This window comes from Acinonyx jubatus, chromosome A3, assembly GCF_027475565.1.
Source record: "Acinonyx jubatus isolate Ajub_Pintada_27869175 chromosome A3, VMU_Ajub_asm_v1.0, whole genome shotgun sequence".
In the NCBI taxonomy this organism is placed as follows: domain Eukaryota; kingdom Metazoa; phylum Chordata; class Mammalia; order Carnivora; family Felidae; genus Acinonyx; species Acinonyx jubatus.
This window is the reverse complement of record NC_069388.1, coordinates 129,891,518-129,917,823: the sequence shown is the minus strand read 5'-3', so window position 1 is coordinate 129,917,823 and position 26,306 is coordinate 129,891,518. Positions and strand designations below refer to the sequence as shown.

The 26,306-nt window shown below is 48.4% G+C and overlaps 1 long non-coding RNA gene across 2 annotated transcripts; it reads right to left on the bottom strand.

The window, feature by feature from the left end:
• Positions 1-784: 784 nt before the first annotated feature.
• On the bottom strand, positions 785-25,375 carry LOC128311316 (uncharacterized). 2 transcript variants are annotated; one of them, XR_008289685.1, is made up of 2 exons: positions 24,781-25,375; positions 785-1,362 (listed from the first exon to the last, which is right to left on the bottom strand). It is a non-coding gene; the product is annotated as an uncharacterized LOC128311316 (long non-coding RNA). The 2 variants fall into 2 exon arrangements; XR_008289686.1 differs by lacking the exon at positions 24,781-25,375 and adding an exon at positions 14,459-14,642.
• Positions 25,376-26,306: the final 931 nt, after the last annotated feature.

Below are 26,306 nucleotides of genomic sequence, written 5' to 3'. Positions count from 1 at the left end.
GGCGCCTGGGTGGCCCAGGGGGTTAAGCGGCCGACTCTTGATTTCAGCTCAGGTCATGATCTCATGGGTTCGTGAGATCGAGCCCCGCATGGTCTCTACGCTGGGATTCTCTCTCTCTCTCCCTCTCTGCCCCTCAGCCCTGCTTGCCTGCTCTCTCTCTCAAAATGAATAAAGAAACATTAAATATATATATATATATATATATATATATATTCTTTCAATATACCCAACACCCTAAGGTAGATACATTAATTGCATTTTGCAGATGAGGAAACACGCCCAGGGAGGTTAAATGGTTTTCCCAAAGTCACTCAGCTGGTAAATGGCAGAGAAATTATTTGAACCCAAAGGTGTCTTGCTCTAAAAACCTTTGCTCTCCCCACTAAATTGGTTGCCTGTGACAACTGTGAAGGAGTGTCTGTGGGGTGAAGGGCCACTCACCTCCTCTTTGAAAGCCACACCCCCTTTTACAGGCCTTACTCATGGGATCGCACCCACCACCGAGCCTCTTGCTTGTGTAAGGTGCCCGCCGCAGGTGCTGGGGGGGGGGGGGGGACAGTGGCGCCAGGCACACAGCCCCGCCTTCTGCTGCTTATGCGGGACACCCGGGGTCCGGGGACGGTGGGAGGTTGTGGGAGAAGCCCCCTGACTCAATCACAAGTCCCAGAGCTTAACTTGAAACCCGTCAAGTAGGATCCGGTTCAATTAGCATAAAAGCAAATTAGCAATTACCAAGCTGTCAAGTCACAGCAGAGGCTCAGGAATTTCAACAACTATCAAGACATCATTTAAAAATATTTAATTCCACTTACATCATTCCAGCTGGGGAATCAGATTGCTTTTGCTTGGTTAGAGGTGTTCTTTGGGGAAAAGCATGAAAAGTGCCAAAAAGTTTCTCCCCCCACATAATGAGCCGACACGCGGAGAGCTGTGTAGACACGTTAGAGATTTACATGGAATAACAAAGCATGTTACCCAGCTTCCTGGAGACAGTATAAACTTTAAATAAGATTGAAAATCCATCATACCTATGTTGATCAGATAATTAACAACATTTGCTGTCAGTGCCGTCTAATGCTACAACGCCTCAGGATGGTCCCTTTCTGCACTTAAACTTCTGAATCAGGCTTCTGTGGACAGGTAGTCACAGGTCCTGGTTCTCCGAGGGCGAGCAGCTCTCTCTGAGGGTGTGTCCCCAGCATCCCTCTCTCTGAAGATGTTCCCAGCATCCTTCTCTCTGAGGGTGTTCTCAGCATCCTTCTCTCTGAGAGTGTGTCCACAGTACCCCTGTCTCTACGAGGGTATGGTCCCAGCATCCCTCTCTCTCTGATGGTGTCTCCCCAACATCTACAGATAGCAACCCTGTGAGATGGAAATTATTATCCCCATTTTACAGGTGAAGAAACCAAGGCATGGGATGTTTAAAGAACTTGACCAAGTGATAGAAGCCATAGCCAAACATAATGACTGCAGATCTAGGAAGTGCTTGGATGAAAAAGCCAATCTCAAAAGGTTATATGCCGTAAGGCTCCATTCGGCAACATTCTTGAAATGATGAAATTCTAGAAAGGAAAGCAGATTAGTTGTTGCCAGGGGTTGGGGTCGGGGTGCAGGGAGGAGGGAGGGGGGTGTCATTATATGACAGCGACAGGAGGGATCGTTGTAGTGTTGGAACCATGCTGTATCTTGACTATGGTGTCAGAGATGCGGACCTTCACACGTGATAAGGTTGCACAGAACTAAACATGCACAGAATCGAGTACGTGTGAAACCGAGGTATCTGAATCAGAGGCACAGGTCTATGTCAATATGGCGGTGCTATTGGAGTCAGTTCTGAAAGATCCACCCCTTAGAGGAAAACGGGTAAAGAAAACATGGGGTCTCGCTGTGCTGTTTCTTAGAATAACTTATAAATGTATAATCATCTCAAAATCAAAACTTCAAGTTTAAAAAATAGCATTTATAAAAAGTGCATGGGGACACCCATCAAATGTAGTATATATCTAAGAGGCTGTGACGTGATGTGCAGAATTTGTAGTTGTTTCCATCTGTCTAACAGCATTTGTTTTTTAGAGAATGAACAACTGGGGTGGGGGGAGGGCAGAGGGAGAGAGAGAGAAAGAGAGAGAGAGAGAAGTTCAAGCAGGTTCCATGCTTAGTGTGGACCCTGATGTAGGCTCGATCCTCTGACCCTGAGATCACGACCTGAGCCCAAATCAGGAATCAGACTCTCAACCGACTGAGCCACCCAGGCACCCCTTCTCTAACAACTTTTATAAATTCTATTTTAAGGTTCTATACATGCTGTGAACTTCAACTAAAAAAGGTGTAATAAAAATAAATGCGTTTTGGCTTAAAAAAAAAAAGTGCTCAGAAATTTAGAGGAACGATTCCCTTCTTGCTGAAAGAATGATGCGGACGATGTTTGAGTTCGGTCTTGAAGGATAAGGATAAGGTGTGCCTTGACAGGTCAGGTGAAAAGGAAGAATGTTCCATGGCGAAAGGACAGAAGCCAAGTTCAGACAATTCAAGACAAATACAGTTCGAGAACTGGTCCCATTCAGACAGGAAGCACAGTCCCAATCCGTACTTGCTTAATCTTCAACAATGTTGATTTTTTTTTTTTTCAGTTTTGGGGTAAAGTTACATTCAGTTTTTGTTTTCCTTTTGAACGTTTTTTTTCTACTTACTTAAAAATTGCGTGTCTCCCCCTGCGCTTGTCCTCTCAATGCCCTGTTCTCGGCTGTCGAGGAGACTCCGCTCGTGGTGATGGAAAAACCATGGCTCGACGACCAAAAGACCTCAGTTCAAATCACTATTCCATCCCTCACTTGCGAGCTATCATCCCACAAGTATCTGGACTTCAGTTTCCTCTTTTGTAAAGTGGAGATTATATTACCTACTTTGTAGGGTTGTTATGACCACCCAGCAGCATGGTATATGTCAAAGTGCTTTGCCAATGGTAAAGTGCTAAAGAGATGTGAATTGCTAATATTGACAAACTCATTCACATGAAGGTATGCATTACTGATAACAGCTTCATATCCTGCTCTTTGAGGACAATCACTGTGGGAGACAGTACAGGCTTGGAGAAAGGCAGACCCGATCCAGATTCCCGATATGCCACTGCATTAGGGGAACCTCATCCCCTTGTGCAAACCCTCTCACGTTTCAGTTTCCTGATCTGTGAACAGGAGTAAGAGAACCTCACAGAGTTGTCGTAAGAATGAAATTGTGACAAGTAAGCAACATACATTAAGTTCAGCGAGATAATTTCTATAAAGTACATAAAATATATGTCATTCACTATTACTATTACTATTACTATTTCAAAGGAGTGACTTTTCAAGTGATGGGAAGGTAACCCCTGGGCTTGGCTTAGATGCATTCTACTGCCCAACCCACGCTCTTCCCACCCCGACATCACCTCGGTTTCAGCCGTCCATCTTCCTCCACGGTCCTAAAATGCCCACCTCACTCCTTGTGCAGAGGCCTCCTCAGTCATCTCTTGCTTAGTGAAGCTCATTCTCTAGTAGATTCTGCCGGAAAGCATTAGGGTGCAGCGTTCCCCAAGTTCTTGTCCGTTTTGAAAACTGTCTTACAGGGGCGCCTGGGTGGCTCCGTCGGTTAAGCATCTGACTTCGGCTTGGGTCGTGATCTCACGGTTTGTGAGTTCGAGCCCCGGGTCGGGCTCTGTGTCGACAGCTCAGAGCCTGGATCCTGCTTCAGATTCTGTGTCTCCCTCTCACTCTGCCCCTCCCCCACTCACACTCTGTCTCTCTCTCAAAAATAAACGAAAAAAATTTTTTTTAATTTTTTCTTGGATTATCATTTTGAATATTAGCTCTGTCTGTCTCATTTTCTTTCTTTCCTTGGGGATTCCAGTAACACGGATGTAATTCCCTCCTTGACTGTCCTTCCCACAACTTACTCTCTAATCTTAGTTGTTTCCATCTTTTTAAAAAAATTTTTTTTAATGTTTATTTCTGAGACAGAGAGAGACAGAGCATGAGTGGGGGAGGAGCAGAGAGAGAGGGAGGGAGACACGGAATCAGAAACAGGCTCCAGGCTCCCAGCTGTCAGCACAGAGCCCGACCCGGGGCTCAAACTCACGAACCGTGAGATCATGACCTGAGCTGAAGTCTGGTGCTCAACCGACTGAGCCACCCAGGCGCCCCTCTCCAATTTTTTTCCTGAACTCAGTCGCCCTTTTCTTGATCTCTTCCTAGTTGTTGTCGTTTACATCTTTCTTCTTAGTTTTTGAACTTCTGATTCACCGTGGTTTTATCCTCAAAGGCATCTTTGAGTATATTTAATTCTGTTCGAACTGTCCTCTGGTCTGGGGCGCCGCTAACACCGGGTGGACCCATCGACCTTTTTCGTATCGGTGCCCGTGGTGTCGGTGTTTTGCTGGACTCCCGGCTGAACTTCACTCTGTCCTGTCAGCGGGAAAGTCCAGGGGCTCGAGTGGATGTTTTTGTTTGGTTCGTTCGGCAGCTAGGGCAGTGTTTGCATGTTCTCCCACGTGTGGCTCATTTTTCTTGCTAGACCCCAAACTTTCTCCTCTTGTTCCTGCCCCCCTCCAGCACCCAGTTTTTAAAAGACTCCTTCCTCTCTCCCTCCCTATTTGCCTTTCTAGCCTCAGAAGCTGGTTTTTATTATTTATTTAATGTTTTATGCGTTTTTGAGAGGGGGGAGGGGCAGAGAGAGTGGGGACAGAGGATCCGAAGTGGGCTCGGTGCTGAGAGCAAAGAGCCCCACGCAGGGCTCGAACTCACGAACCGTGAGATCGGGACCCGAGCCGACCTCGGACACTTAACTGAGCCACCCAGGCACCCCAGAAGCTGGCGTTTTTAAAGACAGCTCCTTCGAACTACACGTCGTTTTAAGTCCCTTCCTGGAGTCTGTGTCCTGATCTATCCAAATACACTCTTCATGTTTTCATATTTAGGGTCCATTTTGTCTTTGTGACGATGGCTGTGGACCAGCTTCAGGCTCCTCACCAGCACCACTCTTCTCTCCTGCTTCTGTTTTTCCTGGTTTGACTTCACTGTCTTTTTTTTAAATGGTTATATACTCTTGAGACAGAGAGAGAGAGAGAGAGACAGAGCGCAAGCAGGGGAAGAGCGGAGAGAGAGGGAGACGCAGAATCCGAGGCAGGCTCCAGGCTCTGACCTGTCAGCACAGAGCCCGACGCGGGGCTCGAACCCACAAGCTGTGAGATCATGACCTGAGCCAAAGTCGGAAGCTTAACCAACTGAGCTACCCAGGCGCCCTTGGACTTCACTTTCTACAAAGCCTGAGGTCGGGTGAAGAACATGAGAAATTGTGTTATTGGATTTGGTGGATTTTTTCTCTCGTAACTTATTTGGAAGAATGGGCATTCTCTGCCTTCGAATTTTTCTGACAGTGAACATATGTACAGATTTTTCCCCAGAGCATTAGAAATGAGGAAAGACTCCCGAATTCCTTTCATGAATCAAGTGTAACATTGGTACCTGTGCCTGATAAAGACGGGAGGAATATAAGATCGCTACAAACCAATATCACTCGTGAGTATCAATGCAAAAATGCTAAATAAACTATTAGCCGGAAACATAAAATACCACGTTAAGAAAACACTCAAGAAATGAACAAGCCGATTTCATCCCAGCAATGCAATATTTACAACATGTGGGGCTACACAGATTAACTACAGGGCTCAGTCGTATGGCATCTGCCAAGGCATCGTGAATATATAGAAAATCAGCTTGCCAAATGAAAGGAGGAATATGAATTATACATCCAAAAACCCACCCAGACAGCATGCAACGCTTTTAGGAGACAATATTTGTCAAAAGTTGAGTTAGCGAACACATCGAAACGCACTCAAGGCAGGGTTTTGACTCTCGCTGGATGAGTTTCAAACACCTTTGTGTCCATGTTAACGCTGCCTCCTTCTCTGAGCTGTGTTCAGATATAGATGTTGTCGCCCTCTTCCAGCAAGGACGGGGCCAACCGTTCTGAGGTGCCCCTTCCTGGGGCCCCGGCCTCCTGTGAGCCACGTGTTCTCCTGAACTGAGCCACGTGTCCGTAGACTAAGCTACCACGGTGGGTTTGGTCTGTCCTTCAGTCCTCCTCCCTCCTGTCTCATCTGGCTCACCCTGGTTTCCAACGAAAATGGCTCTAACAGTAGGAAAAGGCTAGTCCTACGTTCTAGGCCCTGCTGTGCTTAGTAGGTGCGAGATTTTGAACAAAACACAGAACGGTCTACCTCCGCTTCCTCGTCTGTAAAACAGATCTTCATCCTTCACGGGGTTGTCGTAAGGCTGAAATGATCTAGTCCTTTGAAAGGAAGAAAGAAACACACGCAGAAAAGCGCAAACATACAAGTACATGGTCCTTGTTGCATAAGGGGGACAGGGTGGCTGTCATTGTAAGCTTTGGGCCAGGAAGTCTGCCAATTACTACAGTTTAATCAAGAATACATCCTGGAGTGCCTGGGTGGCTCAGTCGGTTAAGCGTCCGACTTCGGCTCAGGTCATGATCTCACGGTCCGTGGGTTTGAGCCCCGCATCGGGCTCTGTGCTGATGGCTCAGAGCCTGGAGCCTGCTTCGGATTCTGTGTCTCCCTCTCTCTCTGCCCCTCCCCTGCTCATGCTCTGTCTCTCTCTGTCTCAAAAATAAATAAAAACATTAAAAAAAAAAAAGAATTCATCCTAATTCCCCCCCCCATCTAAATTTACAGTTTAACAATAACTACTTTAGCCAGGAAGCTCTAACTGCTTTCATTCAATGAAATAAAATGAATGTCTCATTTCGCTCGTTCTTTCACACAGAGAAAATTCCTATCAACAATTACAGGAAGAAATCACGTGACAGAGACAGTTCCCCGGTGACTAATCTTGTGGAATACCTGTCTGTCTCCTCCTCGGGTTCCAGAACAATCTACCCACTGAGAACAAAGCCGACTGACATGCTCTTCCCCACGCAGAGAATGCACAGGCTGGTTCCCAAGGCTTGAACACCCACCATCTCTCCAACAAACAAAAGCCTGACAATTTGTGCAGTGCTTTCTTTCTTTCTTTCTTTCTTTCTTTCTTTCTTTCTTTCTTTCTTTCTTTTTTAGGTCAAAACACCAAGTAAAGATCAAAGACATTTGAATTTGAAATACACAAATCCTTGACACTTCGGATCGGGATCTCTGCCTGGGACCACAAAAGAACATTCAAGTCTTCTGACATATTTGTAGCACGGGGTAGGCTCCCTCGACCCTCGAAATCCCTGTCAAAAGAGGTCTGCATAACGCAAACCCGCTCGTGACCCGGTGGTTGATTAGATTACAACAGAGTCTCTTCAACAACTTCGTTTATTAAAAAAAAAAAAGTTTTGGGGGTGCCTGGGTGGCTCAGTCAGTTGAGCATCTGACTCTTGGTTTGTGCTCAGGTCACGATTTCATGGTTCACGAGTTTGAGCCCCGCATCAGGCTGTGCACTGGGATTCTCTCTCTCCTTCTCTGTCTGCCCTCCCCTACTCGTGCTGCCTTCTCTGTCTCTCTCGAAATAAATAAATAAATAAATAAACTTAACCAAAAAAAAAAAGTTTACTGAACTCCCATTATGTGGCAGGCACCACACTATGTCACAGCTGCCCAGGGCAGACCACCCAGATGGGGTCCCTGCCTGCGGGGATCTGACCATCCAGCCTGACAGACTCAGACATTAATCCAATAACTAGACAAGCGCCTCGCTCTCCCGAGGCGAGGGTGTCGAGGAAGGCTTCATGGTCTTCATGGTTGCAAAATGGCTGCAGCTGTCTGGGCATCACACCCAAATCTCACAAGGGCTGGAAGAGGTTCCCTTCGGCCAGACTTGTTTCTCATACCTGTGTCAAAGCCAGTCACAGAAAAGATTGAGACCTCCGTGACAGGACTGCACCTTCCTCTAATGCCATGGTGGCATCTAGACAGAACCGGCCACGATGAAGGAGAGAGAGATTTTGAATGACAAGCCAACTGCCCACTTCCCCCTACTGGGTTCCAGGCACTTCTTTTTTTTTCTCCTTGTACCGTTTCATTTTTAGTCGCTGTAAGCAAGGACTTTGAATGCCAACCGCACAGTCATTACAAAGGACTTTTGCTGCACCAAGAGACCAGGCATGCCCTGTGGCGTTTATTACAATGGATTTCCATTCCATTTCATTTGTTTAGTAGAAAAGTCATATTCAAAACTCACATTTTCCTCCCCTCTGGGGGCCTCCACTGTTCAGATTCATACCATCAACAAGCAGTCCTAAAAGCCTGTCGGATAATCTAAAAGAAAAGGAGAACAAGAAAGATTTCTGTGTTGTTTGTCTGTAATATCCTAGGGCAAGACTTGAATTTGTTTATTTGGAACAATATTGCAGCTTGCAAAGCCTATGAAAACTCTCAGTGCTATAAAAACATCTAATAAATGCAGCTCTTAAAAACAAAATTAGTACAGGAACAGTTTCTTTGTTACTCTGTAGCTTTAAAAACACTAACAAATAAAGTTAATGTGATATCTTTAACTTAAAAGCGTTAGATGGTTTTAGTATCTGGGCTTCAGCAGATGATGTTTCATGGAATTCGCAAATACGGTGACCACAGTCCATTTTATGAGAGTACTTTTTTAAAGTTTATTTACTTTGAGAGAGAGAGAGAGAGAGAGAGAGAGAGAGAACAAGCAGGGGAGGGGCAGAGAGAGAGGGAGAGAGGGAGAGAATCCCGAGCGGAGCCTCTCTCAGGGCAGAGCCCCATTGCAGGGCTCAAACCCACAAACTGTGAGATCGCGACCTGAGCTGAAATCAAGAGTTGGACACTCAACTCGGAGTTACCCAGATGCCCCGAGCACCTTTTGTGTGTGAAGATGCCTTACCCAAGGATGCTCCCACCCCTCCCCCTGCTTATAAAGTGTTGCCTTTAATTTCCTGATGAACACCCTCCCACCCTCCCCTAAGCCCCCACCCCACCCCCACTCTCGTCCCCAAGACTCACACATGACTCCTGGACACCGTACCTTGTCTCTCAGCTCTGTTCCTTTGCCCAAGATCTCCCTCTGTCTAAAGTACCCCCCACGTCGCCACTCCCTTCCTTGCTCAGATAATTCAGCCCATCCTGCTTCTTAGTCTCCGGGAACATGTCCTCAGTGCCCGCACCCACTGCCATCGACCGTATGCTGGGACACTCGGCGAGTCCTCTCTGCCCCACATGACCCCTCATTGCACTACTACTCTGATAAAGCCAGCTTCGCCACAGACACTGCCTTGGGCCCCAAGCTTTCGGGTGCTGCTCTGACCTTCCCCAGCTACCCCTCCCCGTGGGTCAAGGCCGAGGAGATGCGCCCACCTGGAGCCCATGCCCCTCCCGACCCAGATGGTGCTCCAGGTGCCCAGGCTTCTGGGAACTCCCACTCAAATGACCCCCAGTGTGCTTTGGGCCACCCTCCCGAAGGGGACACAGGCTGGTGGGCACACAGGCTCCTGGGGCCAAGGACGAGCCAGGCAGTGGCCGTTGGAGAGGCTGGAGGCAGCTGAGGCTCCTGACTCCCCGGCATGGGGAGAGAAGAGACGGGCAGACCTTGGCGTTGGGCTGGGGCTGGAGGTCATCGTACGGCCGCCTTTCCACACGAAACCCCGATTCACTCAGGAATTCTAAAAGCATTCCTTGCCTTCCAGGTACTCGTGTCAAGACAGGAGAAGGGGTTCTGCTTCCTCTAACACCTCATAGTAGACGGACGGGCCACAGGCGTCCTCTTGTGCCCCCGGCCCGCCCTACAAGCCTTAGGGGCAGGTCTGCGACAAGTCCCCTTGCGTGATGCTCGGTATGATGGGCCCCTGGGAGGGTTGTTGGTGCGGGTTGCCCTCCAGACTTCGGGGGATTGGCTGAGGTAACCTTTACCTCCTGGAGTAGCCAGGTGGCCTTCCCCAGGGGAGACCAGCCCCCACCCTCCAGAACATTCTCTCGAGAACTTCTTACAGCGTTGACGAAGTAGCCTGAGTTCCAACAGCTTGGTGTTTAATATCAATTGTTTCTGTTTGAAATTTGCCTCGCGGTAACACTTAGGTTTCAGTTTTTGTGATGATATTTGATTCTGAGGGAATTCAGTCTGCCACAGTAACTTCGATGGAAGATTTCTTGCGGCGCCATAGAATCCGCTGCCTGCTGAATGTGGGCATCGTGCGCTGTGCCCGCCGGGAGACGCGGCTGGTGGTCACATTTTTGTAACTTGCAACACTCTGGACCAGGGGCTCCCAAGTGCCCGACATATAGAGACGACACAGAACCACAAAAAAAATCGGTCTGGGGCAGGCACAGGGATCTGGGTCGGCCAGGATTTTGTGAGTTTGGGTTTTGTTTCGTTTTGGTTTTCTAGCTTCCCGGGCGATTCCAGGGGACTTAGTGTGGCGGTCACTGACCCAAACTAGCAAGGGGCCCGGGTTTCAATTCCGCAGACCCTCATCACATGCCAGGCCCTGTACCATTTGGTTGCACGCGTGATCTTCTTTTGAACCTTCCCGGCCATCCTGTGAGATAGGGAGACTTCATTCTCCTCTCCAACAGAGGAGAAAACGGAGCTAGGGGAAGGCTGAGTGGTTCTCAAGATCACAAGCCGAGTTCATGGTGAATCTAGGGCTTAACTAAAGACTTCTGGCTCCAAGCCCAGCGGCCTTCCGCGGGAGCACCAGCCAACGGCAGCCTTGAGAAATCGCTCGGCCCGCACTGCGTTAGCAAAAAGGTTTATGGCCCAGCTTTCTCTTCGGAGACGTCAGTTTGTCAGGATAATTCCCGGTCGCTGTGCATTCTCCACATTTAAGAAAAAAGCCTGGCAGCCGCACTTAGAAGTTCAGGTGGCTCCCGCCACGATGAAACCAGGGCTGGCCAAGGGAACCATGGCGTTTCTAAAGACGTCGGTCTCTGAGGCCATAATGGGCCATTAGCGAAGGGAAAAGCTCTCAGTCCCCTGACAACGCCGTTTAATGCAAGAACACGAGAAAGCTTTTACAGCTTCAAGAGCAAACGCACGAGGTTTCACTTTTTCAAACGCGGGTCCCCCATGAAAGCTCTGCCCTCAGAACGGTCCCCAAAGGGTATTTCTTGCCAGTAATTTTGCAGTCGTAACGGCATCGGCTTGTTTCCTACAGTTGTTTTCAGAAAAACTGGTGCACGGATCCTGTTTGTTCAAAGGTCCTTTGAGAGATGAAATCTGCTTTTAGGGATTGTTGCCATCCATCCCCCAAATAGCCTCTTCTCTCTGGCAGAAGGAACTGGGGACTCGCCCATCTTTCTTCCTGTCTCCTTATCGCCCTCTCTCCTCCCTCCCTGAAGGCCCGTTGTTCTGCACTCCAAGCACAAAGCACCCCTCTCCATTCTTCTTTCACGTGACCGTGACCCTGACCGTTTTCTCCGACCTCTTTTCTTCCTAGATACGCCGGTTTCTTGGCCGCTCTGATATTTCTGTGGAGCGATCAGAAGGGTCGCGAGGAGTAAAGTTTAGTGCGAAGCCTGAAGATGTCTTTGGGGCTCCCCCTTTTTTCCCATAAACACAAGCTCTTTGCTTGGATAAACATCTCTGGGTAGCTATATGGCTTTACACACAATGTTTACAAACTGTATAACTAGTCCTACACTATGCTTCTAAATATATATGTATATGATTATATCATATTTGTAATTAATATATAATATATTTAATATAATGCATACCTATATTTGAAGGGTAGTGATTTGTATACACTTTTTTACACAACCACATTTCTGCATTACCTTTGCTTACACAGATTTTGGGGGGGTTCTTTTGGGTTTTTCAGCGATAACATGTGACAATAATGATTATTTTACCTCTTCCTTTCTACTGTGTTTGCCTCATTTCTCTTTCTCATCTAATTGGCATCAGCTCTTTAACAATGTTAAATAATAGCGTGATACAAAGAACTTTCAGAAAATTCACCGTATGTCAGGCCACAAAGAAAATCTTAGTAAACTTCAAAGAATGGAAATTGTATGAGCAACATCCTCCGATCATAATACGACAAAAGTTGTGATGTCAGCAATACAATAAACAAAAAAATCTCTTCTACCTGGAATTAAGATACATACTATTAAACAAACAGAACCTACAAGATGGGCAAACATCTTGTAGGGCAAACAGAACCTACAAGATGAATTTACCCAGCTTCTTGAAAATAAAATGGACTGAAAACATATCAGTACCGATGGGATATGCAAAAGCAATTATCCAGGGAAAATGTATAGTATTAATGTCACGTAAGTAGAGTACTACTCTGGATGACAGAGTAAGCTAAAAGAAAACAGAAGAAAAAATAAGGATAAAGCCATTTAAAGAGTTAAAAAAAAGAAAAAGAGTGGAAGTAATAATAAAAAATCTGGCTCTGAAGGTGAAAACCCTCAAAAAAAAGACAAATCATCAGCTAACCTAACCAGGAAAGAACTAAGCCATACACCTGATGAGTCTACTCCGAAAAGCACAGCCCCATCTCACTAGTGAACGTCAATGCAACACCCTTAACTAGAAAATTAACAGAGAGAATCTAACAGCTTTTTACAAAACATTTGTAATCCAAAACTCGTTCATGGAGAAAACCCAATAAAATAGGAATTAAAAGATATCTCCTTGGGTGCCTGGGAGGCTCAGTCAGTTAAACATCCGACTTCGGCTCGGGTCATGATCTCGCGGTACGTGAGTTCGAGCCCCACGTCAGGCTCTGTGCTGACAGCTCGGAGCCTGGAGCCTGCTTTGGATTCTGTGTCTCCCTCTCTCTCTACCCCTCCCCTGCTCATGCTCTGCCCCTCTCTCCTTCAAAAATAAACATTTAAAAAAAGATATCTTCTTAACATGATTTCACATATATAATATATATATAACATATTATGTATTATATATATATGATATATCATATGTAATATATATATATGATCCAACATTGCATTAAATGGAAAACACTTGAAGATTTTCACTAAAGTGAGGAACAAGTCAAGGATTTGTCAAGGAACAAGACAAGACAGTGTTTAGCACTGTATTGGAGTATTAGCCAATGCAATCAGGCAAGAAAAAAACAAGAAGAGGCGTAAGAATTAGGAAAAAAAAAAAAGGTAAAATTCTCACTATCCACAAATGATGCGATTTTATCAGTGGAAAACCCCCAAACAGCCATGGAAATACTGTTACAAACAATACAATTCAGTTAAGTAGCAAGGTACAAAATGAACATAGAAAAATTGATAGCTTTCATACGTAAGAACAGCAACCACTTTAGAACATACTTCATTCATATCTAAAGCATTCATTCATTCAAGTCTACAGCCTTTGTCACAGTTTGTGTTCTCGGGGAAGCAGCTGCCAGGATGGAGTCAGAGTGCAGAAAGTTGAAAGTGAAGGAGGCTGTGTGGGAAAGGAAGAGCCCTCAGACCCCTCATCTGTGAGAGTCCCCACCAGCCCAGCAGGAGATCCGGAGTTAGCATCGTCCTGTGTTGGTCAGAAGAATAGCCAGGCTATTAGAATGGCCTGACTCAGCTGATGGCCAGGGCCCCCCTGAAAACATAACCAACACAAGAGGTGGACTTGGATATTTTGTGATGTATAATAAGAAATATATATTTGGTCGTCTTCCTATTTCTGGCAGAGCTCCGGTGAAACCCTAAAAATTTCCTAAGTGATGAGAGCCACAAAGTGTCTTTTGTAATGTTAACGAGGTGACTTTTGGCCCCACTGAGGGATCTGGCTGGTTGCCAGGCCCGTTCCAATCCATGGGATTGGAAGGTTGGAGGCTTCAAGCCCACTGCCTGACCTCCAGGGACAGGAGAGGAATATTGCAAATATGATTATCAGAGGAATTGACAGCCAATGATTTAACCAATCACAGCTGTGAAATGAAAACTCTACAAAATCCCCAAAAGGATGGGGTTCAAAGAGCTTCTGGGTTGGGGAACACATGGAGATTTGGGGAGAGTGGCACCCTAGAGAAGGCATGGAAGCTTTGCCCCCCTTTCCCATGCTCTGTGCTTGATGCACCTCGCCCCTCTGTCCGTTCCTGAGTTATATCCTTTTATAATAAACCAGTAATCCAATAAGTACAATGTTTCTCTGAGTTCTGCTAATTAATCGAACAAATTAATCCAACCCAAGAGGAAGTCATGGGAGACTCCCATCTGTAGAGACTCCCATCTGTAGAGACTCCCACCTGATCTGTTGATCAGATGCACATATGACAACCCAAACTTGCTACCGGTAAAAGAAGGAGGGGAGGTGGCAGGTGGGGAGTGCAGCCTGGTGGGACTGAGTCCTTAACCTCTGGAGTCTGACACTATCTCCAGGTAGGGGGTGTCAGAACTGAGCTGAATTGTAGGACAACCTGCTGGCGTGAAAGAATTGCTCGGTGCTGGGAGAAAACCCGCACACGCGTTGGAATTGGGTGCAGCATCTTGTCCTGGAAAAAGTACCTGCTGGAGACGACCAGCTAACCGCCTGCTTCTCACTGGAGAGACATTTGAGCAGCGTGTTTCTGCGTCTTCCAAAACCTACATGGGAAACAAAACTAGAAAGCCCTCTTGAGACAACAAAAGAATGCGAACAAATAGAAAGACATCCTTTGTTCTGACAAGGAAACTCAACATCATAAAGATGTTAGTTCTCCCGAAATTAAGTTAGAAGTGGAAATGCAGCCCAATAAAAATACCATCAGAGTTTTGGTTTGTTTGTTTGCTGGAGCTGAACAAGTTGATTATGAAGTTCATTTGGAAAAACAAACAAGCAAGCAAAAAACAAGCGAGTTTTAAAAATTGTTATTTATCGGAGGAGAGAAGGAATAGGAAGGATAGAGAGAACAGGTTTAGGTGTCAGTCTTCCCTGAATATGCGTGTTTTATAGATTTCATGTAAATATTTTACGTATTTTGAAACAATAATACACTTTACAAAGCAATCCCTTAAAATAAGGGCAAAATAAAACAGATGACCCTCTCCATGTCTCTGCATGTGACCCATCCCCATAGAGAACACTATTCCAAGTGATTTTAAAGCATAGCATCTTGATTTTACCCACCAAGGGGGATATAGCCTCTGAACAAAACAAACACCCCCGCCGAAGAGGGCTTAAACTGATTTTTGCCATTCATATTATTGGTCATAGTTTTGTAGCATTACTCTGAAACTATTGCGTGTGCATTTGTGGCATAAAAAAATAAGCATTAGGTTCAACTCACTGTAACTGGAATTTTTGGAGTGGGAGAAGGAAGTGTAGTGTAAAGTCAACAAGCCTAACAAAAACTGCGTAAGTCTGTAATTTGCTAGTGAGGGCCACTAACAAACATGAAAACAATGACGAATCCAGAAATAAGATGCTCCCCCAGCTCCCAGTTGTGGTCACTAACACCATTTCTTTTTATTTATCTGTTTACTTATTTTTATTTTGAGAGAGAGATAGTGCATGAGCAGGGGAGAGGGGCAGAGAGAGGGAGAGAGAGAATCCCAATCAGGCTTCGTGTTCAGTGCAGAACCTGACATGGGGCTCGATCCCACGACCTGGGATCATGATCTGAGCTGAGGTCAAGAGTCAGACGCTCAACCTACTGAGCCACCCAGGCGCCCCAATACCACTTCTCACTAAAAGGAAGCCAGGCCTCCTTGGAGGAATAACTGATTCCAGGCCTGGGACAGGCAGTGTGATGGAGAGCCCAGAACATATTCACACCAGAGGCATGGAGTTATCAAAGATTACTAGAGTCATGGTGAATGAATTGACGAGTAAAGAGAACGCCACAGCCCAAAATTGGATAATTTGAGCATTAGCAAGGTTAGTCACCTCAAAAGATCAAAACATACCAAATATGTCTAAAATAGTGAGTTCATAATGATAGGAAAAGCAAAACGTAAAATTCCTCATTGGTCACCTTTGGGGAATACTAAGAAACCAACTCTGTTTGGAAAACTGAAGATTAAGAGACAGAGTCAAGCACTTATCCTACTGTTCCCATATGAAATGTACCTTGGGATAGCCAAAGAGTTGATGAGGGGATTATTCTTTCTACTGAAGGAAGCCAGCTTAAGAAGAAATGGTAGAGTTAGAATATTACCACTTAGCAACCTCTGAGGAATAAATAGTTGTCAGCAATAATCATCGAAGGTTGTTGACGTCACAAAAAGAGACCGCCAGATACCATGTGCCTCCCGATGGAAATACGTAGCTCATCTATGAAGTAGGATTTCCCCCCCCCCAAATTAAACCTAAGACCGATGAAATCTTTAGATCTAACTACCAATTTACGAGAAAAACAGTGGACAGAGGAACATGTCAAATGACACCATGGAGATGTAATCAGCAAAATCCATACCATGGGATATTGAATTGGATTTCCTCACAATAACAGAGGGGGGGTGAGGTGGGAGCAGAGCACAAGCCCAGATGACGAGAGTCCTAAATTCTTACGCTGAGAGTTCTGTCAGCCACTCTCAATGTACAGTTGTATTTTCTTATATGTTGAGTTTAAACAGCATTTGGATTTTCTGTTCTTTAAAAATTTTGTAGCATTGTCTTGTGAGGTCATCTGGCCCTTGTATTATTTGTTTTGGAGGTAGTTCTTTGACTTTTTTTTTTTTCATGCCACGTTAATTGATATGTTTTAGGTTTTAGGTTTTCTAGTTCCTCTGGGGTCATTCTCAGTCGTGTGTATTTTCATAGAACATTGCTAATTCCATCCAGGTGCTCACATGTATTTGCAGAGAGTTGAATAGTAGGTTGAACCATCGACATGTGGTTCCATCTAATAATTTTCAGCAGAATCATTTTGTTTTACTTGGGGCACCTGGATGGCTCAGTCAGTTAAGCATCCGACTTCGGCTCAGGTCATGATCTCATGGTTCATGAGTTTGAGCCCTCGTCAGGCTCTGTGTTGACAGCTCAGAGCCTGGAGCCTGCTTCAGATTCTGTGTTTTCCTCTCTTTCTGCCCCTCCCTTGCTCTCACTCTCTCTCTCAAAAATAAACATTAAAAAAAATTATTTTGTTCCATTATCGTTTCTTATTTTGTATATTTATGCTTCCCTTCTTTTTAGAGATTAGGTTAGCTAATGGTTTATCCTTTTTATTTCATTCTTTACCCCCCAACTCAGCTTTTGGATTTAATTGCCATTCTTATGTGTTTTCTGGTTCATTTTATTTCTGCTTTTATCTTTATTCACTCCTTCTTTCTGTGTTCTTTAGGAGTATTTTGTTTTTATTTTGCTACTCATCTGTCTTGAAAGTTTAACTTGGAAGCAGGACAAGGCACATCGGGGCCGCCTGTTTCAGAAGACAAAAGGACGCACGTTAACAGGGGGGCTGGCCAGGAGCCTCTGGCTTGCGTCAGCTGTGACATTCACAGAAGAGCAAATTCCGGGGGCGCCTGGGCGGCTCAGGTGTGTGCGCATCCGACTCTCCGCACAGGTCACGATCTCAGTTTCATGAGTTCGGGCCCTGCGTCTGAGTCTGTGCTGGCAGCTCAGAGCCTACTTGGCATTGTCTCTGTCTCTCTCCTGCTCTCTCTGCCCCTCCCCAGTGCTCGCTCTCTCTCAAAATAAATAAGCTAAAAAAAAAAAAAAAAAGCAAATTCTGGCTGCAGGCATGCGACTGAAACAGAGAGAGGAAGCGGAGGGACAATCATTCTGGTTGTAGCAAGTCAGGGCTATTAAGCAGCTCGTTCAGCACGCAAGCGGCTGCCACGAGGTTGTACGTTTCAGATCCGTTCGCAGGGAACATAACTCGCGCCTGCGCAGATGCACTCTCGGATCAGGACGGAGGGGCAGGGACTCGGAGGCAGACCCCTTCCTGGGAGATGGGTCGCCTCCGACAGGTCACGTGGTTCAAGGACTCCCTGATGGCCACCTCGCCACCCCCCACCCCCCGAAATGCCTGCACGGGGTTCCCCAGCTCGCCTGGCCGCTGCACATTCCGCCCTTTCTTCTCCCACGGGCCAGACTCCTTCTGTTTTTCACCGTGAGGCGGTGTCTGCTTCTCCGGGTTCCCAAACTAACCCCAGAGGTGCGAGGGCTGCTGCAAGAAAACAGGCAGTCAGGCAACCCCTCGGGGGTGGGAGAGTTACTCCTTAGACTGGATTCGAAGTGGGGGGGAATGTTAAGACTGGCAAGCAAGAGTTCATGGACGGGGACACTATCTGGAGACACAGGATTGTCTTGAGACACACAAGGGCCCTTGCCAGGGGATGTTAGGGTCCAGAGTCATAGGGACCCGGTGGTGACTGGACCACCAGAAGCCAGGAGGCCGCAATTCCCATGACCAGCAAGGCCCCTGGCTTCCTTCTTTGTGGTAAAAGACAGTACACAGTTTACCTTCCCCTCAGAGGGGATATCCGGGCCTCCCCCCGACCCATTAATGGGCCCTGATGACTTCCCTGAAGGGGCGTTGGCCTTGAACCGGCACCGAGTGTGTCTGCAGGCGTTTCTCCCAGCAAGGAGCTGAGGGGACGGTTAGCAGAGCTGGGTGCCCACGGGGGCGAGATCGACAGGCAGCCAACAGGGCACCGCTGAACATTTACGTCCAATAAAACACGAGAATGAGGGGCGCCTGGGTGGCGCAGTCGGTTAAGTGTCCGACTTCAGCCAGGTGACGATCTCGCAGTCCATGAGTTCGAGCCCGGTGCCAGGCTCTGGGCTGATGGCTCAGAGCCTGGAGCCTGTTTCCGATTCTGTGTCTCCCTCTCTCTCTGCCCCTCCCCTGTTCATGCTCTGTCTCTCTCTGTCCCAAAAATAAATAAACGTTGAAAAAAAAAATTAAAAAAAAAAAAAACCCACGAGAATGAGGGAGCCAGGGGCTGAGGGCGGCCACCCTAATTTTAAAAATTATGGCCCCTTGCTCTGTTCCCCGGACCCGAACCAAATGTTCAGATCCCAGACCTACTAAGTTAAGTGGTCGGTGCCCTCGGGCAAGGTCCCCAGGACGTCGTGGCAGATTTTGCCTCTATGGTGCCCCAAGTCCTTCCCCGTGGGGACCTGCAGCTCCTCACTCGGGTGGCTGTAGGCTGGGAAGGGAGAGTCAGCAGACATGTTGAGGATGACGGGACATGGGGCCTGAGTTGACTCCGATCCCCAAAGAACCACCCTGTTAGAGTGGGGGCCTGTGTCAGCCATGAAACAAACAGGGTTCTGAGCAATACAGCTCACAGAGGCCCTACGGGATCCACGTGCCCTCCCTGCAGTCACTTCCCTTATCGAGGTGCCCCAACTGACCGTGACCCAAACTCACCACCTGCCCTCCACACCTGCTGCTCCTGGATGCCTATCCGAGACCACCACTGTCTACCTGGTCACCCAAGCCATGGTGGGATGGCAGCTGGGCCCTCCGGGTCTCTCCTCAAACCCCAAAAGGGACACTAAGCCCGTACAGCCCACACATCCCGCAGACTTTTTCCCAAACCAGGGATGGCCCTCGGGGCCAGGCCTGCTTTGCTAAAGCAAGGCAGAGACGAGTGAAAGCAATGAATCGACAAAACACCTAGTCGATCACGGAGACCCTCCCCGTACAGCTGTTCGTCTCAGAGAGGGGCGGCTTTGTCGGTGCCTGGTTTTTGACCCAAGGTGACGTCACACAACATTCAGACAATGACCACGTATGGCTTCAAATCCCTGTGCTGGCGAGGTTTCTCCCTTTTACATGTCAGGCCTATTCAGGACAGGAGTCACCTTCCTGGGGCAGACTGGGTGGGAGGTCTGCCCACACCCACGGAGAGTGGCCGGGGGGGGGGGGGCGCCTTCTGGACGCAGCTTCCTGAACAGAATGTCCTCATTCGAAGCAGGTTCCATGGGCCATCCTCTCTCTCTGTTCTTTAGTAAGAACGTTAAAAAACACCCAGGCAAATTCTGGGCAGAGTGATTTCTCAGAGGGATTTTGTAAGTAGTACACGTTCTGGAAATGTGTAATTTATCTTCTAGAAAGGGGCACACAAAGCTTCCTGTCACTTAATGACAACAGACAGCCCTCCCATTTGCTTCCCAGACGGAAAAAGAAAACAAGTCGTGAAATTGAGTGTCACGTGCTGGGGTGCCCTGGTCCTACGAAGGGGGTCCCCGGCCGGGCCCCGCCCAGGACAGGCCCTCCAACATGCTGGACCCCCAGCCTCCCTGGAGCCCCGAGGGTGAAGGCAGTTGCAAAAGGAACCTTTTCCTGTTTGATCTTCTAATGGTTTCTGTTGGTTTATAAGAAAGCTAGTGATACGTGTGGGTTTTCTGTATGCGGACATTCTAATGAATTCCCTTACCGGCGCAGTAGTTTTTAGCTGATTCTCTTGAGGATTTTGTGTGTCTCCATCCGTGAGCAAATAATGATAATGTCGTCTCCCCTTTGTCAGCGGCTGTGCATCTTAATGCCACTTTCCGCCTCTCAACAACAACTGTGGTAGATCCCTCGAGTTGTTGGGAATGATGAAAAGGGGGCTGAGCGGCTACCGGTGGATGGGTTTAGAAACAGGAAGTAGCTGGGAGCGTTTGAGGTAAAGAATTAGCTAACAACTTCAGTTCTTCCTGAACATTTCAGTCCAAAGCCCGTAAGCTGTGCTATCAGGCAGGTGGCCCTGCGAGGGCCAGAAGGAGCTGCAGGCCCAGGGTAAGAAGTCAGGGTCCAGTCACAGAGAAAAGGGGGTCTTTGAGGCCTGGCGGAAGCAGCTTGGGTGTCGGAGCCCAAGAGTGTGAAGAAGGTCTTCAGACAAGGAGGTGGCCCAATACCAGTGTCGGAACCAGAGCCGAGTGAGGGAATGTCCACGTAATGGGGGTGGCGTGAGATATCAGAACCCAAGCGAGGTCAGGGGGTGTCCCCACGGAGGGAGGGCCAGGAAGCAGCCCAGCTCAACGGGTTGGAGCCCAGGCAAGGTGGACACAGAGAAGGACATCCATGGCGGGTACAGCCTGGGCAGGGTGTCCAGCAGGGTGAGAAGACCTGCCGGGCGATCTCCTAGCACAGGATCGGAAAGGGGAGCATCTGCTTAGGGGAGGAGGCAGTGCCAGTGAGAAGAGATTGGCCACGTTGCTCTAACAGGTAAACACATAAGGATAACGGGAGGCCGGTCTTCTGTCGTAGAAGTTGAGTTTACAAATTTGGAAAGAGGGAAACCTAAAGCGAGCCCTAGGGGGTTGAATTGCATTAGAAAGTATCTGTGTGAACTTGGGGTTTGGAGATAGATGATAGATAGATAGATAGATAGATAGATAGATAGATAGATAATAGATAAATAGATAGATGATAGATGACAGATAGGTAATATTAGGGGTGAAGATGTCTTTCGACTCTGCTTTCCCTTCCTGATTTGCAGTCACACTAACTCATGCACGTACGTAGGTTTTGAGTCTGCATGTTGTTTTTCTTTTAAAATGGGTAATACCACATAATCTTGTTTACAACTGGCGTTTTCCACTTCAGAATATCTTGGAGGCCAACCATCCAGGTCAACAGAAACAAATCTAGGGTGCCTGGGTGGCTCAGTCAGTTGAGTGTCCAGCTCTCGGTCTCAGCTTCGGTCATGATCCCAAGGTCGTGAGATTGAGCCTCACTGTCAGGCGCCACACGGGGCATGAGGCCTACTTTAAAAAAGGGGGTGTCTGGGTGGCTCAGTTGGTTGAGCGTCCAACTCTTGATTTCAGCTCAGGTCATGATGTCAGGGTCCCAAGATTGAGCCCCCCCACCCTGGGCTCCGTGTTGGGCATGGAGGCTGCTTAAGATTCTCTCTCTCTTTCCCCCCCTCTCCCCCCATCTCTAAAACAAACAAACAAATAAAATCCTTATTTTAAAAAAAGCAGGGTGTTGGCATCTGGGTGGCTCAGTCAGTCAAGCATCCGACTTCGGCTCAGGTCGTGATCCCCCAGTTTGTGAGATCGAGCCCCGAGTGGGGCTCTGAGATAACAGCGTGGAGCCTGCTTGGAATTTTTCCCTCTCCCTCTCTCTCTGCCCTTGTCCGCTGCTCTTTCCCTATTTCTCTCTGTAAAAGTTTTCCAAAAAAGTAATATATACCTAAATATCTTCAAACTTCTACGGCCTTAAGGAAGAACCACTTGAGAGTTGGAAATCCCTGCAAGTTTACGTGTCAGTAATTAGCCCGCATCCCCGAGGAAAAACTTGGGCTTTTATTTTCAAGGGCAGAACACCAGTGTCCAGCTGGACCTGCTGACGAACCCCGTGGTGGGAATGTCGCCGTTCAGCTGTGCCGGGGCCCCCGCACCGACACCCCTTCTCGATAAAGGACAAATACAGAAAAACCCCAGGGCAAAGCGCAGGCCCGTGGGAGGCCCGCAGGTGTCATTACGGCCCCCGCTGCGCCCTTCTCACCGGAGGAAGTGTGTGCTGTGGCCTGTTTTATTCAAAGAGGCATCTCTCTCTGCTGTTGTCTGGGGTTGGCAGCTCTTTCTTCTAATAAATAGCCCAGCTGTTTCCCTTCCCAACTGTCTCCCTCTGACCCAGTGCGCAATTGCAGACAGCACAGACAGTGGGGGATCCTGCCCCCGGAAGGCTAGTTTTGCAGGCGGCCACAGAGAGCAGTGGACAGAGCTCCCAAAGTCGCACCCAAGAGCAGAGAGGTGATGGCCCTGCTCTGCTTTAAGCTGGCCCAGGGCCCCTTCAGGTCCCTCACGGCCCCTCCTGGGGACCCCGGACTTCTCATCTGAGTGCCTGGCAGGGTGGCTTCGAGGGTGATGATGTCCTGGTGGACCCCGTCTCCCTTCTCGACGGGCCCAGGTGGGCGGGACGGGGTGGCCCAGCCGGAAGGGGAGGGGACCTGAGGGTCAGTGAGAGATGGCGTCCGAGGAGGCCAGGGAGAAACTCCAGAGGAATGGAACGGGGCAGGCAAGGTGAAAACGGAAGACAGAGAAGGGGAGCAGGGTTTCAGGGGAAGCTGGAACAGGCGGATACGTGAAGAACGAGAGGGAAACCAACGCTGTGGGCCGGAGTACCCGGAGCCAGCTGTGGGGGTCAGCTGGCCAAAAGCAAAACACAAGGCCATGGGGTCACCTCTGCCAGCCCCCATTCACCAGGCCAGTGTACTTCACACCCGCCCCCAACCCCCCCAGCCTGAGCGAGGCTGCCCTGGGGCACAGTCCTGGTGCAAAAAGACTTGCCCGTGGGAGTCACCTCGCCCAGAAATGCCTGTGGGCTGCCCCTCCCCTCCTCCCCTCACCCAGACACCCCTTCACCAATGACTGACCTATATGGGGACACAAAAGGCCGGGGCGTTTCAGCCCTTCTTCCTCTCTTTCTCCTTTTCTGCTGCTTCGACGGTGGACACAATGGCTGGAGCTCCAGCAGCCAGTTGAGACTGTGAGGCTGCCTTGCGATTAGAGGTGATGCGCAGCAAAACAGAAGATGGAAGGAGCTCGATGACTTCATGCAATCACCACACCAGCCCTGGGTTGCCTCATGTCTTAGCCCGTTTGAGCTGCTCTAACACACTACCAAAAACTAAGTGACTTGTAAATAAAAATGTATTTATTTATCTCTCATAGTTCTGAAGCCTGGGAAGTCCAAGGTCAAGGTGCCCAAAGATTTGGTGTCTGGTGAGAGTCTGCTGTCTGGTGTATAAACGACTGTCTTCTCGCTGTGCCCTCACTTGGCAGAAAGGGCTATGGAACTTTCTGGAACTCTTTTATAAGGTCATAAGACCATTCCTGTGGGCCCCACCTTCATGACCTAAGCACCTTCCAAAGGCGTCACCTCCCAACACCATCACATTGGGGATTAAGCCTCAACATACGAATTTGGCTGGGGGGGGAGGGGACACAAACATTCAGTCTACAGCAACTACCTCTGAACTTTTGTGTGAACTGATAAGCTAACTTTGTGCGGTTAAGCCTCTGTGATCGGGCTGAGTCACTAGCGGTGAGCCTAATCCTAACCGATACGTTCTTTGCTGTTCCCTGACTTGCTCACAAGGAGAGTCCGTTTGTCCTCTTTCATTCTGTGTTCTCATATTTAATGTGACTTCCTCAGCATCTAGTAATGAGTTACACAGTGTTTTGTTGGGCTTGATTATCTTTCTCCCTTAAAAGCAATAAAACATGAGGGATTCTTCGAGAACATAAAATCGGGGGCACCTGGGTGGCTCAGTCGGTTAAGCATCCGACTCATGATTTTGGCTCGGGGCGTGATCTCATGGTTGGTGGGATCGAGCCCTGCATTGGGCTCTGTGCTGACCATGTGGAGCCTGCTTGGGATTCTTTCTCTCCCTCTCTCTGCCCCTCCCCCCCCCCCACATAAAATAAACTTTATTTTCAAAAGAAGAACATAATATCAGCCATCACCATCTCAGTAAGTTAAATATTTCAAGAGCAAAAAGGATTAAGTTAATTTATTTATTTTGAGAAAGAGAGAGAGAGAGCAGGAGCAGGGGGCAGAGAGAGAGGGAGAGAATCCCAAGGAGGCCCTGTACTGTCAGCACAGAGCCCAATACGGGGTTCAACCCACACACCGTGAGATCCTGACCTGAGCTGAAACCAAGAGTCGGACGCATAACCGACCGAGCCACCCAGCCGCCCCTTAAGGGTGAAAAGGGTCTCTCTGACCCAAATATTGATGATCCCAAGTGTTGCGTGGAAATGAGCACCAGTCTGGTCGCACGGGGGGCTGACTGCTCTCCCCCAGACCCACTGCCCCCTTGTCAGTCTGCCGGCCCTGGGGGAGGGGGCAGCAGAGGAATCAGGAGACCCAGTTTCGGGCCACAGCCATGATAAGTAATTCCCAGATGAGGGGCCCTGGCACCCCCCCCCCCACTGCTCCCCAGGGCCTCAGTTTCCTCACCTGTAGAAAGAAGGAATCCTGGCTCCTTCTGAGATGAACGTTCAGTGACTTCACGATCACATAATAGCCACGGGGGTGCCAGGACTCAAATCACGTTTCCACGCAAGGTGAGGCTCCCCAGGTGTCCTGAGTGGAGAGACGTGCCCAGTGCGAAGGTGTGGCCGGTAGACGGGCCCTGCCTCTCACTAACCACCCCGGCACTGACCAATGGTCCTCCGCCCCACAGGCCCTGAGATGAACTGAGCAGTTCACCTTCCCACGGTCCCCATGGCAACAGACACAGAGGGTCGCTCTGTGCGACTGGTTATACAAAAGCAAACGGATTTTCTGCTCCATGTTTCTCAGTGTCTTGGTGTCTCACAAAATCCAAGGAATAACTCGCTCTTGGCTTCTCCCGTGTTTTCCCCACAAACCCCTCCGCGCACCCGTGGCTCGTGAACCCGGAGTCAAAGAGGACGGATGGAAAAGGAGGGGTCCACCACGTCCTCGGGCGCAGGTGGCCCAGAGGCCTGGCCTCACGCCCCACAGTGATGGCTGGGCAGGGCCCAGGGCTGAGTGGGACCCGTGTGGCCGAGCAGGGCCGCTTGGACCCTTCCCAAAGCCGGCCTAGTGGAATATACAGAACGACGGAATTCTGATAGATGCCATGACACGGATAGACTTTAGAAACATTTAGGGAAATAAGCCAGACACAGAAAGACAAATGCTCTAGGGTTCTCAACTGAAGTACTCAGAGCAGACAAGTTCATAGAGGCAGGAAATAGAGTAGAGGTTGCCAGGGGCTAGGGGGAGGAAGGGAGGGCTATCATCTGATGGGGACTGAGTTTGAGATGATAAAAAGTTCCAGGTGTAGATAATAATGATGGTTACACAGCAACAGGGATGTTTTGAACGCCACTGAATTTAGTCACTTACAAATGGTTACATTGAAAAATACCATGTAATACATATTTCACCGCAACTTAAGAAAGATACCCAGGGGCGCCTGGGTGGCTTAGTCGGTTAAGCATCCAACTCTTGACCTTTTTTTTTTAATGTTTATTTATTTTTGAGACAGAGAGAGAGCGTGTGAACAGGGGAGGGGCAGAGAGAGAGAGAGGGAGACACAGAATCTGAAGCAGGCTCCAGGCTCTGAGCTGTCAGCACAGAGCCTGATGCGGGGCTCGAACTCATGAGCCACGAGATCATGACCTGAGCCGAAGTCGGACGCTCAGCCAACCGAGCCACCCAGGCGACCCTCGACTCTGGACTTTGACTTGGGTCATGATCTCACTTTGTGTGTCATTGAGCCCTGCGTTGGGCTCTGTGCTGACAGCACGAGCCTGCTTGGGATTCTTTCTCCCTCTCTCTCTGCCCCTCCCCTGCTTGCTCTCTCTCTCAAAATAAATAAACTTCAAAAACAAATTTTTTTTAATACCTACTGGTCCAGGAACAGGTGCTTAGTCTTGGCATCAGAAATGGGGCGAGGGGTCGGAAGGGGGGAGAACGGTGTGCTGGGCTGGGAGGGCCAAGTCTGGGCTCATCAC